Raw genomic sequence first — 16,796 nt, 5'->3', positions numbered from 1 at the left:
ATAAAATAGCTGTTAAGGAGATGGTGGAGGAAATAGGTGCATTCACAGGCCAATAGATCTTGAAGTGGAGGAGGAGGAGAAAAAGGCTTAATTAGGATTCCATAAAACAGTTCTGGATCATTTGTTTCTGTATGTGTGAACCACTCGATGTGCAGTTGCAGGCATACAGTTTGGTGCAAACTAATTAATTAAAGTCACAAAAAAAACTTTTAAGGGGGCTTTAAGGGGTAGAAATAGAAAGGAGGTACATTAGCACCCTTGTGGAAGAGGAGGAGATGGAAAGGCTGCATTAGGAACCTTTAACCCTTTATGTTTTTCTTTTTTTTATAGCGTTAAATACATTTGTGCTCTGAATATTTTTTTTGTTCATTATTATTCCTATATTGTGCAAAATATTGGGTCAGGGAACACATTACCACATTTGGTCCATTATTCAATTATCCAGCTATACTGGGAAAAAGTTTTAAATACAATTAAGATGATCAGTAATTCTCAAATTGGGCAAGACCCCTGGCAATGTTTGTTTCATGCTACTAGTGAGTCAAGGAAAAAAATACAAAATGTCTATTATTCAATTTTTTGTTGAACACAGCATAGGTATTAATCCTGAAATACTGGAAATCAAAGAAAATACCAACTACGTTGGAATGGTTTAGAGAATTAGATAGAACCAGAATAATGGAAGAGTTCATACATTCACAAAAGTATTCCTATACAAAATTTTTATTAAACTTGGAGAAGTTGGTTTGAGTTTAAACAGTCTTTGGTTTACATAAGATATGTAGGTGATGAAAATGCATTGGAGGAGGGCAGAGTGGGGTGCTGGAGGATTCCCCATAATATGTAAAAGAGACAGTGGATAGGAAAATGAATGCGGCTAGCTTAGGTACTCATCTATTCACCCCCCCTTTTTTTTCTCTTCAGTGACTCAGAAAGTGAGTTTTTCCTTTCCTGTCAATCCTCAGCTACACCCTCCTCCCCTATCACCTCCTTTATGGTATGGGGTTTATGGGTGGGAGAATACATTTTTAAAGATACAGAAGATATATATTCACAGTAATATGGAATAGTGGTTATACTCATTGAATATAGAAATACCTTAAATGTGTAATTATGAGGGAGGGAGGGACAAAGGGGAAGGGAGTATTGTGTTGGAAGAGGTGGGAAAGAAAGGGAAGAATCATGGAGGAAGATGAGAGTAATCTCCCCTAGTTTTTCCCCCTAAATATCACAATTGGATTGTTTTTGGTTTATTTTTTAATTATGTTACAACACATGGGGTGGATGGGAGAAGAAAGAGGGTGGGGGAGTGAGGATGCAAGAGGCAGGGATATTGTAGAGTAGCCTGGTAAGCCCTAGACTTATCTAGAAGAAATTCTCGGATTATTTGCATTTAGATGTGGGGAGCCCCCACCTCTCCTGTTATCTCTTTCCTCCTCTTTGGGGAATAAATATGGTGATTATGATATTTGAATAAGGTCCTAGGATGTACACCTTTTATCTATATTTGTTTATAGTATTTATGTTTTGTTGTGTATGAGATTTAAATGCTTTTTCCCTTGTCTTGCCTTTTTTTGTGTTGTACTCAACTTGTAATGTTTTTTCTAAAATGAATAAAAATAATTCAAATCAAAATATTGGGTCAGTCTATACAAACTGGTGTTTCATTTTGATGGATGTCAGAGTTAAAGTGCCTAGTGATCTCACAGTTCTAATATCTTTAGTAGATTATTTTAGTGGGACCTTTATTCTTGAATTCCTAGGTCTGCTCACCTGCTGTGGCCATTGTGAGGAAATCCAACTCCACATATTTGATTTTTTTTTTTATTCATTTTATATTATGGAATAGACAGACTAGAACACCTAAAACTCCCACGAGGACAGTAATTGAGTCTGGAATTGTAGCAGAGTAATCTCACTGTTTCAACATCAAACTCTTAAAGCTACACACCAACCTATAATTAAAATTTCACTTTTGGGTGGACTGAACCTATAAGCCGACAACATTGATTGCTATGATATAAGCACCCAGTAGTTTTTTATTCTAAATAATGATGTTATAAATGTAATAATATATCCTACATGGAAAGTACATTTTAAAACATATTTGCAAGGACAAAACCGTTTTAGTCAAGTGTTCACAATGCCCTTTGTAAATATGTCCAGTTTATTAGTGCAGATATACTGCAATGTGACCCAGCAATCAGTGGTATTTTTTAACACAATGACCTTAATGTAAAATTCTTAAACTGTTAGACATTTTAAGTCACAATGGCATTTTAGACTGAAGACTGAGAGACATAGTATTTTTGTGCTCAAAATAGCTTGGCGTTAGACGTATTATCACATGTTTAAGTCTGAAAGCCTGGCAAATATTACATATGTCAGTGAAAGGACAAACTGTCTGTAACTTTTTTTTAATCCTCTATAGTCTTTTTACACATTTAAAGAAAGCTCATCCACAGCTTTGTATTTTTAGATGTTCAGGATGCAGGCTCAACCACAAACAAAATTTCACTAAGAACTCGTCTGCAATTCAAAACATGCAGGAAAGAAGCTTCTATATGTCTGACATCAATCCAAAGTAACCCCCTGAGGTTTGTTCATTTAGGCAAAAGCCTTCTTGAATTAGTAGAAGAGTTTGTCATTTACGCTTTTTAATTATATCTTTAATAAATAGCCAGAGTCTGTTGGGTTCCATCAAACAGACAAACTGATGAAGATATGCATCACATTTTAGTATTTTTGTAGAAATCCAGAACAGTAAATCTCAAGATGATTTTAATGTATTATATATTTGAAGTTAGCTGAGTAGACATAAAACAAGACATCCCCCACTGACAGCATATATTTCTTTGGCTCTTGTAATACTGAAATCGCATAAGAAGTCTCAGTGTATGCTAGAATAGATATACTGGTAGGAAGTCTTGCATGCTGAATTGGCAACCCCTCATTTTTCTAATGCAGCAACATGATGAAATTGCAAGTGTTGGCACAACAAAAATAATAAAACATTTCCATATGGCAGATTTATGAAATAAGTTAGGAAGCAAATGTCATTTGAAGGAGACTGCGATTATTTAAAGCAACTTTGTACAATTATTTGGGTATTGGATTGGTTTGTGAAACAGTGCATAAAGTAATTGTAGTTATAGAGTGATGTATTTGTAGCTGTACAAATAGAAATCTGTAGATAGATAACATTTCTATTATCAGACAGTTTGCTGGGGAAAGAAGTACAACTTCTTTCAGAGTTAGTATTTTTAGAGATGACATTAGCCCCAATTGTGTCATCTCAGCCACACATAAAATCTGTCAGTGAATTACCACAGGAGGTACTGGATTGGAACAAGATACTAGCACTCACCTATAAACTGTCTATTCCATCTCACAGCCAAGAACGTAACTATCGAATATTGTGTAGGTGGTACTGCTGTCCCACAATTTTGCATAAAATGGACCCCTCTATCCCTGACACATGCTGGAGGTGTTTACAGTCCACTGACACTATGACTCACATCTGGAGCACTTACCTGCAGATTACCCCTTTTTGGAACAAGATACTCCAAATGTATAATAGGCTTGTGGGGGACTGAGACCCAAATTAACCCCAAATTACTGTCCCGGATCCTATAAAAAAATTAAAAAAAAAGCCTGGGCAGACACTTCCTAACAACTCCTTCGGTCTGTGATAGCTAGACACTGGTGACAAACCAAACCTCCTTCACTGGCCAAATGGGCTTAGAATGGGCTTGTGAAATGGACAGAATAGACTGTCTGGAATGCATCACTGCCTGGGATAGGGATATAATTGAGTCCTATAAACTTATGTGGACTGTTTGGCCTCATTTTCGGTACTCTACACAACTTGAACCCTTTATATCAGGTGGGGTCTAAACACTTAGCAGTATCTGGGAACCCCATGACTGCTCGTCTTTCTCCCCTCCCCCCAGTCTTAATTTATTTTCTTCTTTTCTTTCCTTTCTTTTCATAAACCTTCTTGTAATTATTTTCCTTTAAACTACCGACACACTCTCCTCATTCTTACAGATGGCCTCTCCTTCTGGTGAATTTAGGGTGATGTTTTCTATTATGCTTGCTTTAAAAGGTGACATTTCTTGACATATGTTCAATTATTTTTTACAATTATGTCTCTTATACTGATGGGTAACTGAGGGTGAAACAATACTCTCTAATCTCCTATGTGCCACCTCATATGTACCTTCCCTCATCTCAATTCCACTTAGATTCTCTGACTCACTGGCTAAGTTGCTTTGTAATGTCCTATTTATCTTTAAACTTTTGTATTTGTCTTTATCTGTTATGTAAAACCTTAACTGTGTCTTAAACTATTTGAAAAATTCAATAAACGATTAAACATTAAATCTGTCAGTGTTGCATACAGAGGCTACCAGAGCCCCCTTTAATTAGCATACACCCTTGAATGATAATAGGTCTATAGGAACTTGCTTAAATTTCAAACTTCTTGAGGTGCATGCAACCCCTTTCCATCTTCTTTGTCTCTCTCAGCAAAATTGAAACATGTAAACTAAACGAGGCCCCTGACTGTTCGCCAGTGGAATTTTTTAAGAAAGTGGAAAAATAGCACTGCGATCTGGTTTCCAGGCAGACAACTCCTACACCCCAGAGGATCTCCACGGTCTCCTTTGCATGTACTGTAATGTAACAAAAATGTAAATTGAAGTGCTACACCACTGTTAAAGGGTCCAGATATTATTTTATTCCAATAAAAGTCAGGGGGAACAATCCAAATATTAACCAATGCATTTTGGGGATCTAAAACCTGCCTAACCAGCTTCTGACAAGACCTGTGCCCTCTCAAGCCCTGATGAAGGGAGCATTTTTGGACCCCCCAAACTCATGTTATACTCTTTGGATTGTCATTGTCATTTACAGTTTTGTTACATTACACTCCAATGAATTATGGCTACTTTTCTCTGGGAAAATATTATTTGAACTTACAGTTATTACTGTAATGTTTATTACTAAAGTGTACAAACTATTTCTGGAATTTAGTGTGATCATCAGTAGATGTACTGTGGCCCTTGCAAACTTATTCCATGCTATTTGACTCACTGGTTCATTAAATTTTGGCATGCCTGGTAAAAACAGTTAGTTGCTCAGGAGGCTGCTTAGTTTGAAGGTTTTTTAATCTAATGTTGGCCTTCATAACCCTGGGTGGACATCATTCAGCCTTTGAAACCTGACTCTTGCACAGTTCTTCCACAGTGCATCTGTAATTAAGCTACACTTATATCACCTATTTACTGGAGTTGGCCTTTAGCTCTAATTTAAACACTAACCTTGTTAGTGTTTTTCAGTAAAGTTAGATAAAGCATACGTTTAGAAATAAAGGCCATTTATACTTCAATTTAGGGTTTCTTTTTTGAATTTTCTGTTTTCAGTGATGTTTTCAATAACTGTTTGCCTTGCTTGGCTTATCTTTTCATTATTTATGTGTATAAAGCACTAGCAGCCTTAAGACATAAAGTTTTACTGAAAAGATTATTGTTTCCAAGTAGATATGGTTTTGTTAAACACTATACGTTTTTATTTTAATTCTTTCCAAATAAATCATATAGCATAATGAAAAAATAATGGAAAATACTAAGCATAGCTACTAATAGTTTTTATGTTTTGGAATTTAAGAAAGGGAATTTGAGGTTACTAACAGACTAGTTACAATGATGTGTTCCTAAATATTACAATTTAAGATAGTTATTGAATTAGAACGCAAGACAGAATAGATCATTATTGGTGTATATGATATATATACTGTATTTTCTGGCGTATAAGACTACTTTTGAACCTCAAAAAAATCCCCCAAAAAGGGGAGGTCGTCTTATACGCCGAGTATAATATCTCCAAGGTAACCTAAGTATAAGTATTACCGGTAGATCATGTAATAGGGGGGTCGTCTAATACGCCCAGTCGTCTTATACGCCGGAAAATACGGTAATATAGAGCTATAATATTTAACACATAGATAGCATGTACTTAAAGACCAACTCCTCCTGGATACCAATGAAATTCTCCATTGCAGTAGGGCTGTGCTGCAAAGGTTACATGCTCATTTAGTCAAGGTGACAGTAAAAGCAATTTGACTTACCCAATCCTCCACTCCTCTGGCAGACAGCACTCCCCCATGTCATGGACTGTCCCTCAGTGTATTCACATCCCATGCAGAACTATAGACCCTGCAACAGTCTAAATGATATCAGAGGACCTTGGACAGTCAGAGCATGGGTGAGAAGGGACTATAGGGACTGGTCACGCAGTGCAGAGGGGCCCGCAGGAGAACAGGATTAGGTAGGTAAATCTGCTCTTTTTTTATTAAAATAATCAACATGGTATACTTACCTGCTCTGTGCAATGGTTTTTCACAGAGCAGCCTTGATCCTCCTCTTCTTGGGCCCCCACCAAATTCACCCATAGCAAGCCACTTCTTCTGACACATTGGGCATGGCTCAACCCCATCTCCCTCCTTACTGGCTTTGATTGACAACAGCAGGAACTAATGGCTCCCGTTGCTGTCTCTGAGCAATGAGGAGGGTGAGAGCCAAGAGAGCTGCTCTCGTGCACATCACTGGATTGGGATCAGGATCAAGTAAGTAAGAGGGGGGGGGGGGCTGGGAGGAGCTGCATGCACAAGATTTTTTTTTTACCTTAAGGCATTCTCTGCATCAAACCCTTCTGCCTTTAGAACCCTTTTAAGCTTCCTGGAGTTCAGCATTAAAAAATAACTTCAGTCAAAACAATTTAGTTTTAGACAGAGTGGAGGAATGTTAGAACCTCTGTCAGTGAAAAGTGATCAGTAAATTTTGAGCTATAGACAGCTTAATTTATATGTGGATCTGCGCTTTCCCTTACGATCCTTATTAATCACCAGGGATGAGCAGCTTTATTTACAAATAGGAAGGCTCAAGAAGTAGGAAGGGCTTGTTGAGGCACAACTTTTACATAAAATATGCCTTCATATTCCTATATCTGTAGATCTAAGGACCACTTGGACATGTGGTATTCACTGAAGGTAACCTCTTCCTCATTTTCAGGAAATACTCCTAAATTGGCCTGGTTTGTGATAGGTTTTACTTTAATTTAAAGTAAATTAAAATGTATTCTTTGCAAAGTGAAGCTTTACCTCATTACTAAGCTCTGGAGCAACTGCACTTGAAATGCGCAACTGCACTTGCAAAGTACACAGTCTTTTTACCTTTAGTAAATCAACCCCAATGTTGGCCATACCCAGTGGCTGCACAAGCAGCAAAGGGCCATCAACAAATATCTGTGAGTAGAGGATAAGGAAAGTCTCTGGGGAGCTTGGGTTCTTTTCACCACATCAACAGCTCCTGATTCATGATGCATGCATCATCTTGTTACTGCTTACCAGAATGGTGAGCCTCAATGAGGCAGGGATTTGTGACATTATCCCTCTGGTGTTTACGCTGCATGCTGTGATAGACTGGGCACTGGAGGCACAGCAGCAGGTGGATAAACAGGACTTCTTGCTGAGTCAGAGGCAGCAGGAGGCTAGAATGGAATATTGGGTGTCCAGGCTGAACCACTGGTTGCATAAAAGCTTCTTGGGTGCCCTGCAGCCACTGTCCTGTCTGAAAGATCCTTTAGCACAGCAGTTGGCTTTGATATACAAAGACAAATCTGCTTGTCTGATGTGGATCAGCTTGCTTTCATAAAAAATAATCAGTCCTGGATAAGCAATGATTACAAAACCCATGCAGCTAATGCTACCAACTATATATTTCTGTGTCTTCCAGTGCAGAAAAAAGTGCTACCTTAACACCATTACCAGCTCCTGCAACCTATGCTGCCCTGCCACTATTGCCAGCTCGTTCCAACTATCCTGGTCTACCACCATTTGCCACCTCTGGTGACCTGTCACCATTACTAGCTCCTGCCACTTCTGCTAGCCTGCCCCCCTCAGCTCCTGCTACCTCTCCTAGTCTGCCCTTATTACCAACTTCTGCCTCCTTTCCTGGTCTGCAACTATTATCAGCTCCTTCAACCTCTGCTGGCCTGCCACTATTCCCATCACAATACCACAGCGGCAAAACTTGTATTGTTTAATGCTGGGTAAACTTTGCATTGCTTCCTAAAGTTTGTTGCCTATTCTGGTATTCTGGCACTGTAAAGGTGCTTTGCATAATGTTTCCAGAGCTGGGCCTCTGTAACAAAATACCATCCAATGCATGTACAATATTTGTGAGTTTTACCTTTCTAAAATAATACACTCTGGTTTTTCTAAAGAGAATAGGATTGCTGCTACTCCTGACCAGCCCAGGTGAACAAACGATAAGGAGCGACTTCAGCCTATGTGTCTCTGGCATGCTACATACCCTGATGCATTTTGCCCCGCCCACCAGGGGCAGAGGGTCAATGGGTCTACATCACCAATTTATATCACAAGCAGTGTATGAAATAGGAAAAAAGGTATAATCATAAAAAAAAAAAAAAAAAAATAGGAAAGGGGTTTCAAGAAAATGCACATCCCCAAAAAAACAAAAACAAAACAGAATACTTCATAAGGCCTGGTATTCGTCTCAAAGGTTGGGCTCCAGGCCTACACTCTCCACCCAGTCTGCCCACAGTAGAGCAACATGCTGCAAATGGTGACCCTATGACTAAGCTCGAATCGGCGGGTGAAATGCATCAGTGTCTGGTATGGTGGAGACATGTAGGCTGAGGCCACGCTTTATCATTTGTTCACCGCGGCTGGTTGACAGTAGTGGCTCATGAGTAGAGAGCTCCGAGTCGGATCACACCACATCGAGAGTGGAGAGCTTGGAGTCTGATCACACCACATCCGGGGTGGAGAGCTCAGAGTCTGTTCACATCGGGAGAGCTGGGAGCAGAATGGGGAACCTTGGCTGTGTGCTACAACCCCAACACCTCTGATATTCCTTCTCCAGGAAGAGCTCCCTGCCGAGGAAAGAGTAAGTCTGACCATATCGAGTCCCAACACTGATCTTCACACTGGGTTCTTCAGTTCACTCTGGGGAGAACTCTGATCGCTGTGATCACTTATTGGAATCATTGTACCCGTGTAGCACTTTTCCCTGATCATTGTGTCAGCCTCATCACACTGCATGACCTGGGGCCGCACTACCCCATCCCATCATTCTACAGACCGGCCTGGGTGACAAATTCCAGGGAAGCCTGGCTTGGTCACATTTCCACTGACCTTTCCGATCATTTCCATCATCACCTCCTGTATCAGATCAGTACACTGATTTCATGGAAATATGTTATATTCCATAGATCTACTGTCCGCACTGAGAATAACAGGATCATCCTGTGCTCCATACACTCCCCGCATAGCCACCAAAGACCCTGCATAGCTGCCGAAGACTCTGCATAGCCACCAGAGACCTCATACAGCCACCAGAGACCCTGCATAGCCACCAGAGACCCTGCATAGCAATAGGACACCATGAATAGCCACTGGAGGGCTGCAATGTGCATTACAGTGGCTTCTGTCTGGCCACTCTACCTTACAGGCCTGATTGGTGGAGTGCTGCAGGGATGGTTGTTCTCCTCTCTTCATAGAGAAACACTGGAGCTCTGTCAGAGTGACCATTAGATTCTTGGTCATCTCCCTGACTAATGCCCTTCTACCCCAAACACTTAGTTTGGCAGGGCGGCCCACTCTAGCAAGGGTCCTGGTGGTTCCAAACTTTTCCCATTTATGGGTGATGGAGGCCACTGTGCTCATAGGGACCTTCAATGCTGCATAAATGTTTCTGTACCTTTCCCCAGATCTGTGCCTCCATACAATCCTGTCTCAGAGGTCTACAGATAATTCCTTTGACTTCATGTCTTGGTTTTAGCTTTGAAAAGCCCTGTTAACTGTGGGACCTTATAGAGGCAGGTGTGTGCCTTTTCAAATCATTTCCAATCAACTGAGATTACCACAGGGGGACTCCAATCAAATTGTAGAAACATCTCAAAGATGATCAATGGATTCAGGATGCACCTGAGCTCAGTTTTGAGTGTCATGGCAAACGCTGTGAACACTTATGTACATGTGATTTTTTCACTTTTTTTTAAATAAGTTTGCAAAGATTTCAAACAAACTTCTTTCACATTGTCATTATGGGGTATTCTTTGTAGAATGTTGAGAAAAATAATAAATGTAATCCGTTTTGGAATAAGGCTATAACATAACAAAATGTGAAAAAAGTGAAGCGCTGTGAATACTTTCCAGGTTCACTGTATATATAAAAAGAGAGTTTCTCAGATTCCTCCATCCATGCTAAACAGAGTGGATGGAGAAATCTCCCACCGACAGCTAATGTATTCTGACAGTCGGCACCCATGGCTGTCAGAATACCTGAACAGTGACTGCAATTGATTGGCTACAGTCACTATTTGGCCAAATTTTTTATGCCTGGTTTCTTTGATTAATCAATCTTAATTTGTTATGCTGGGTGGTGTTGGCAGACCCAACAACAGCCCGAATTGGCAGAAATTAAAGTTCAAGCTGTGTTTAGCTGGCTTAAACTGGTCAAGCTGGAAAACAGTTTTATTTTGCTTTGTTTTATTTTAATCCACAGATTGCATATAAAATAAAATAAACTGAAACATAAAATGTTTTATCTGACTATACTTTGGTCTATAAGGGATATAGAGATGAGGAAGCTCAAGTGGTTACCTCACAACTACTACGGTCACCCTCTTATTCTATCCTATGCTCCCTCACTCACATCTTCAATCTCTCCCTCTCTAGTGGCGCCTTCCCTTCCCCTCTAAAACATGGCCCACCAACCTGAACAACTTAAGACCCATCTCACTGCTCCCATTCACCTCTAAACTTCTAGAACGCTTAGTTTACAACTGTCTTCACTTATACCCATAACCTTCTTGATCCCTTACAGTCTGGATTTTGCTCACAGCACTCCACAGAAACTGCCTTACATAAACTCACTAATGATTTACTAACTGCTAAAACCAATGGCCACTACTCCATACTCCTATTACTTGACCTCTCTCGGCCTTTGACATTGTCGACCACCCTCTCCTTCTTAATAAACTCAGTTCCCTTGGCCTCCAAGATTTTTCTCTATCTTTATTCTCCTCCTACCTATCACAGCGCTCCTTCAGTGTTACCTACAACTCTATCTCCTTCTCTCCATTGCCCCTTTTTGGGGGTTCCCCAAGGCTCTGTTTTTGGACCCCTTTTCTTCTCTATATACACCACCTCCCTTGATCACTTGATAACCGCCCACGGCTTCCAATACCATCTATACACCGATGACACTCAGATATATCTTTCTACTCCTCATCTCACTCCTTCAGTCTCCTCTCGCATTACTAATTTACTTACCGACATATCAGCATGGATGTCGCACCACTTCCTCAAAATATATCTCTCTAAAACTGAGCTGGTAACATTCCCGCCCCCCCCCCCTACATAACTTTTCCATCAAAATCAGTAATGTAGCTATGAATCCCTCCCCTCATGCCAGGGTATCAGTTGTAATCCTAGACTCTGACGTGTGCTTTCAACCCCAAATCCAATCGTTGTCAAAAGCTTGTAGACTTTATCCCCGTAACATCTCTAAAATTCGCCCCTTTTTAAAATCTCAAACCACCATGATACTTATTCACTCGCCTGTTATCTCTCACCTCGACTATTGCAGCTCCCTTCTCATAGGCCTACCTCTCCACAGACTATCTCCTCTTTAGTCTATCATGAATGCTGCTGCCAGGCTTATCCACCTTACCAACCGCTCAGTGTCTGCCACCCCTCTCCGCCAATCCCTACACTGGCTTCCGATTACCCAGCAAAATAATTTCAAAATCCTAACCACAAAATACAAAGCCATTCACAACTCTGCCCCGAGCTACATCACCAAACTTGTCTCCAAATATCTCCCAAACCACCCTCTCCACTCCTCTCAAGACCTCCTACTCTCAAGCTCCCTTGCCTCCTCCTCTAATGCTCATCTCCAGGATTTCTCCAGAGCCTCTCCCATCCTCTGGAATGCTCTGCCTCAACCTGTCTGTCTATCTCCTATTCTAGCTGCCTTCAGGCGATCCCTGAAAACTCATCATGTCAGGTAAGCCTATCCCTCCTCCAACTAATCTTTTACTTCTTCCATCAGCTCATTCCCCACAGTTACAACCTCTTATAACACCTGCCCCACCCTATTAGATTGTAAGCTCTTCTGAACAGGGCCCTCCTAATCCTCTTGTATTTTAATGCATTGTAACTTTATTGTCTCCCTTTTCTATAGTAAAGCGCTGCGTAAACTGTTGGCGCTATATAAATCCTGTATAATAGTAATAATAATAATAATAATAATAATAATAATAATAATAATAATAATAATAAAGATGTTAAAATCAGATTATTCAGTAACAATTCATAATAAATAGAAAAGTATTGCGACCAAAATGAACAGGGAAATTATTTGTATTTGCAGGAGTTTTTCTTCTTTTCTTATTGTTTCTTGTTTTTCTCCTGTAATCGTATTTTAATGTTTATGCCCCAAGTATTTTTCCAGCACTCAGATGTTGTAAACCAATACCGCAAACAGAGGTAAATCAAATGTAAACAACCTGATTAACAAGTTGTGCATGCTAATAAAACACAATACAATTTAATTATTTAACTTGCTAAAGAGAACATTGCTATTAGCTAGACAACAATAAACAGAATATAGAATAAAACTCTGAAGCTAAAAATGCTATTCTGCTTCAGAGATAATGTTTTCTAAATCTTTGGAATGTTATTTATTAGGAGGACAGTCCAGCCACAAAAAATGATATTTCCAGTACAGGTAGATCCCAGTAAAGAAAATTCGTGTTTGTAACTACTGGTCCTGTCCCTCTAAAGTTTAGAGAGCTCCCAGCCATAATTCCGTTGTTTTTTGAACAATAAAAAAAAAATAATCTAACAAGGAGAATGGGAACTTTCATATTGGTCACAGCAGGTGTGCAACCCTCTGAACTCAAGAGCAAAATTCTTTCCACAAAAAGTATCTGAGAGATATTTGAAACTTTTGAAATCCCAGCATCTGCCAAAAAAAAACTCATATATAAAAATTTGGGTGAACTGATCCATCCAAGGTCTTTTGTTTTTATCTAGCAGGCCCTTCGCTATATTGATTCTTTACAGCTTCTTTATTGGGGGGACAGCTGCCTTCTTGTATAGCAATACTGTTGTCCAGAAGTTTGGAGGTGGGGCAGGGAGGGGGTGATGTGTATTTCCATGCCACGTTAGGGTTGAGGGGTTGTAATCTAATATAGTTCTATACCCCAGTAGGAATGCTCTTTAATTTCTGTAGCAGGAAACTTTGGTCCACTGATACATGCAATGTCAGAGGGGTAATATTCCCACTAGTATTACTTCGTATTAGATTACTAAGTTAACATGATGTACTGTAGTGACTCCTTTGTTGATTTTATTACTCTCCATGTCCACCTTTTTAAACTTTTCATAAGGAGGCTGAACAAGTAAGCCTTTCAAGAGACTTTTTCTCTATTTACTTTGCTTATAATTCCCATCTATGGTTCTCTTTGGCACTTCTGGAGACACCTGTGATCCTATTGCAGGGTCTTCAAAATAACTGGACTGAAAACGATGTATATGTAAAACTATATGTATATTTAGTACATATGTATAGTTAAAACTACTGTATATATATATATATATATATATATATATACATATATATATATATATATATATATATATATATATATATATATATATATATATATATATATATATATATATATATACACACATATATATATATATATATATATATATATATATATATATATATATATATATATATACATATATATATATATATATATATATATATATATATATACATATATATATATATATATATATATATATATATATATATATATATAATAAATTAAAATAGATAAGGTCACTATACATAGCTCCCCCACACTCATTTTTTATTCTTTTCTAGTAGTTTATGTTTTCTTCTTCTCATCTGGTTTCTTTTTAATGCACTTACCTAAGCTGTATATCTTATTTTAACCAGCACTACAGTTAACAGTTATATATTATCTCTCTTGATTTACATGCTTCCTAATTTTATTCCCATTCTCAAAGCAAACTTAATTACCGTACTCTTTGTCCATTATCATAGCTTTATTTAAATAACCTTTGGGAGTCGTTTGTATGCTGCACTCTGTCAGGTTGTTGCATCCCTTCCACTTTAACTTTTCACCGTATGTGAGTAAATAAACTCTAATCCTGTAGGTATTAAAAACTTTACATACCCATTTACATGCTTATTTTATATTTAGTCAAAATTATTTTCAGTTTTTGCAATATACATTTTCTGTGCAATATTATTTCTCTGGTTAATCAAGTCTTTGCCAGCTCCCAACATGATAGAGCACTCTATGAATTTGAGTTGATGCTCCTCTAGGTGAGGCAGGATCAGCACTTATTTACTGGCTGATGGCGATGATGAGTAAACCTTTTGCAAGTTCTGAGAATCCTGCAAAAAGTGTGGTGAACCCAAACTTTGCCATAGAAGGCCTATGTTCACCAAACTTTATTAGACAATTGTGGTCCTTTAAGGGGTGCTGGACAAGTTATTGTCAAGAAAGGCATGGTAAGTATGATACAGCCATGGGGGAACTGTATTAATGCACAGGTCCCCCTTAGACATTGGGGTAAGAATCCTTTTTTACAGCTTTTTTTAGGATCCTTTTTTAGAGCTACAAAGGCAGCATTGAAATAGACAAATCCCTTTAAATACAAATATTGGGGTAGCCTCAAAGTTGTATATAGTGTTATCAAACAGAGCAGATTTAGGGACATCCTCAGCAACAGTGTACTTTTGCGGAGCATATTTTGCTGCAAAACTGATATTTTGTTTTTTACAAACAGCAATACACTACAATCTACTATGATCTATAAAAAAATCAGTAAAAACTAGTGGTTTTTAAAGGTGGTTTTAGAGGCCATATGCATTTGTTCACAAAGCGGTATTATAACTTCTTGACCAGTAGAAATTGTAGTCCCCAAAAGGCTTATATGAAGAGTGGAATATAATAGTAATAATTTTCTGTGATGATGAAAAATAAAAGCATATGGTCTGTCAGTATTGATAACACAATCCTTATGCTTTAAGGGGGGATGGTTTGTCATAGAATACCACTGCACCCTGACCGGACCCTCCTTCCCCCCCCCCCTCCCCTAACACACATGTGTCAAACACAAGGCCAGTGGGCCAAATCCGGCACTCCAGGCCAATTTAGGTGGCCCTCGTACCTCTCCTGAAAATGCATCACCCCCTTCATCTCTGCCCCACACCTTGTCTCACCACAGCAGCAGAGAGGAGGGCAGAACTCCTCTGCCAGATCCTGCTCTTCTCTGTGCAGCTGCAGAGAGGGTCCTCTCTGCCCCCATCTCAGCAGTTGGCAGCAGAAATGACAGAACTTCTACTAAAAATCCTGCTCCTCTTTGTACAGCTACAGCACCCCCCTTGTCTCTGCCTCCCCTGGTCACAGAATTCATTACACTCATTACACTCAGGCAGCTGATTCCCAGCCTCCTCTGGTCCTCCTCTAGACCCTGCACTTTCTGCTTCCCAGCTCCGCCCCCAGGAAAAGTGGGGTGCAGTGTGATGTTAGGGAAGGTTAGGAACTTTTGACTTCTGATGGTGGGAAGGCTCTTGACATCTGATGTAAGGGTGGTGGGGGGTGCTCTGAACATCTAGTTTTTCAGATACAACTGGCCCTTTGAGGAAAACCATAATGCCGATACGGCCCACGATAAAATGGAGTTTGACACCCGTGCCCTAACATCGCTAGCTCTTCTTCTTTACATACCAATGCTGTACTGATCCCCCACTATCTACCCCATCTCCTTTACTTTCCAAACCTCCAGTATTTCTCTCTGCTCTGTTCTGAGCTCTGTCATGTATATAGTCTAACCTGTACTGCTTCTACTTATAGGAATGCCTATTTAACTGTTAAAACTCAATACATTTCTTGTGCAAGTAAAGCTGCGCTAGTTCACATCTTATGATACAAAAAAGTGACCTCCAGATAAAGACTGAAAAGCCACAGGAAGATGTCTTCCCTGAATAATTAAGAATTAAATCCCTCAAATATGGGTAAGTAAAGACTGGCCTGTGGCACTACAGTTTGATGGTAGTGCCAACAAGACTAAGAATATAGACAAAAAGGCACAGGCAGCTGTTTTTCTGGTGATGGTTAAATATTGACTTCTACATCCCGACCTCAATGTCCATCAACTGTGAATCCACCCTGTGGCTAAGGGCTTGCCTCTAGGGGTGCAGCATATGAGCCAGGAGTGCACACTGCACTGTAAATGTGCCACGATGCAGAATGTTTTCAATTTAAAGCAAATATTCACCCTAAATACAAAATAATTAGAAGTCAGTAGCTACAAATACTGTAGCTGCTGACTTTTAATAGAACACTTACTTGTCCAGGGATCCAGCGCTGTTCTCACCCGTGCCTGCTCTTTTGCCATCTTTGGTGCCAGCATGTTTACTTACTGCTTCTGCTTGCGGCTTCACAGCCAGCTTCCCAATGCTTGTTTGTGAGCAGCGCTGCACTTTGTTAATGGTCCCTCTGCTTTCTGGGACCTGTGACAAGATCCAGAAGGCTGCAACGGAAGTAGGGGGGCCGAACATCTACTCAGATAGCTGCGGCAAAAGGACCAGAAGTGGGAGCGGTTACCGTTTAAAACCAGGTACCCACTGCCCCCTCCAAAATAAGAAGTG

This window comes from Pelophylax lessonae, assembly GCF_965119305.1.
Source record: "Pelophylax lessonae genome assembly, chromosome: 1".
NCBI classification, from domain to species: domain Eukaryota; kingdom Metazoa; phylum Chordata; class Amphibia; order Anura; family Ranidae; genus Pelophylax; species Pelophylax lessonae.
Note: the sequence above shows the minus strand (reverse complement) of the source record.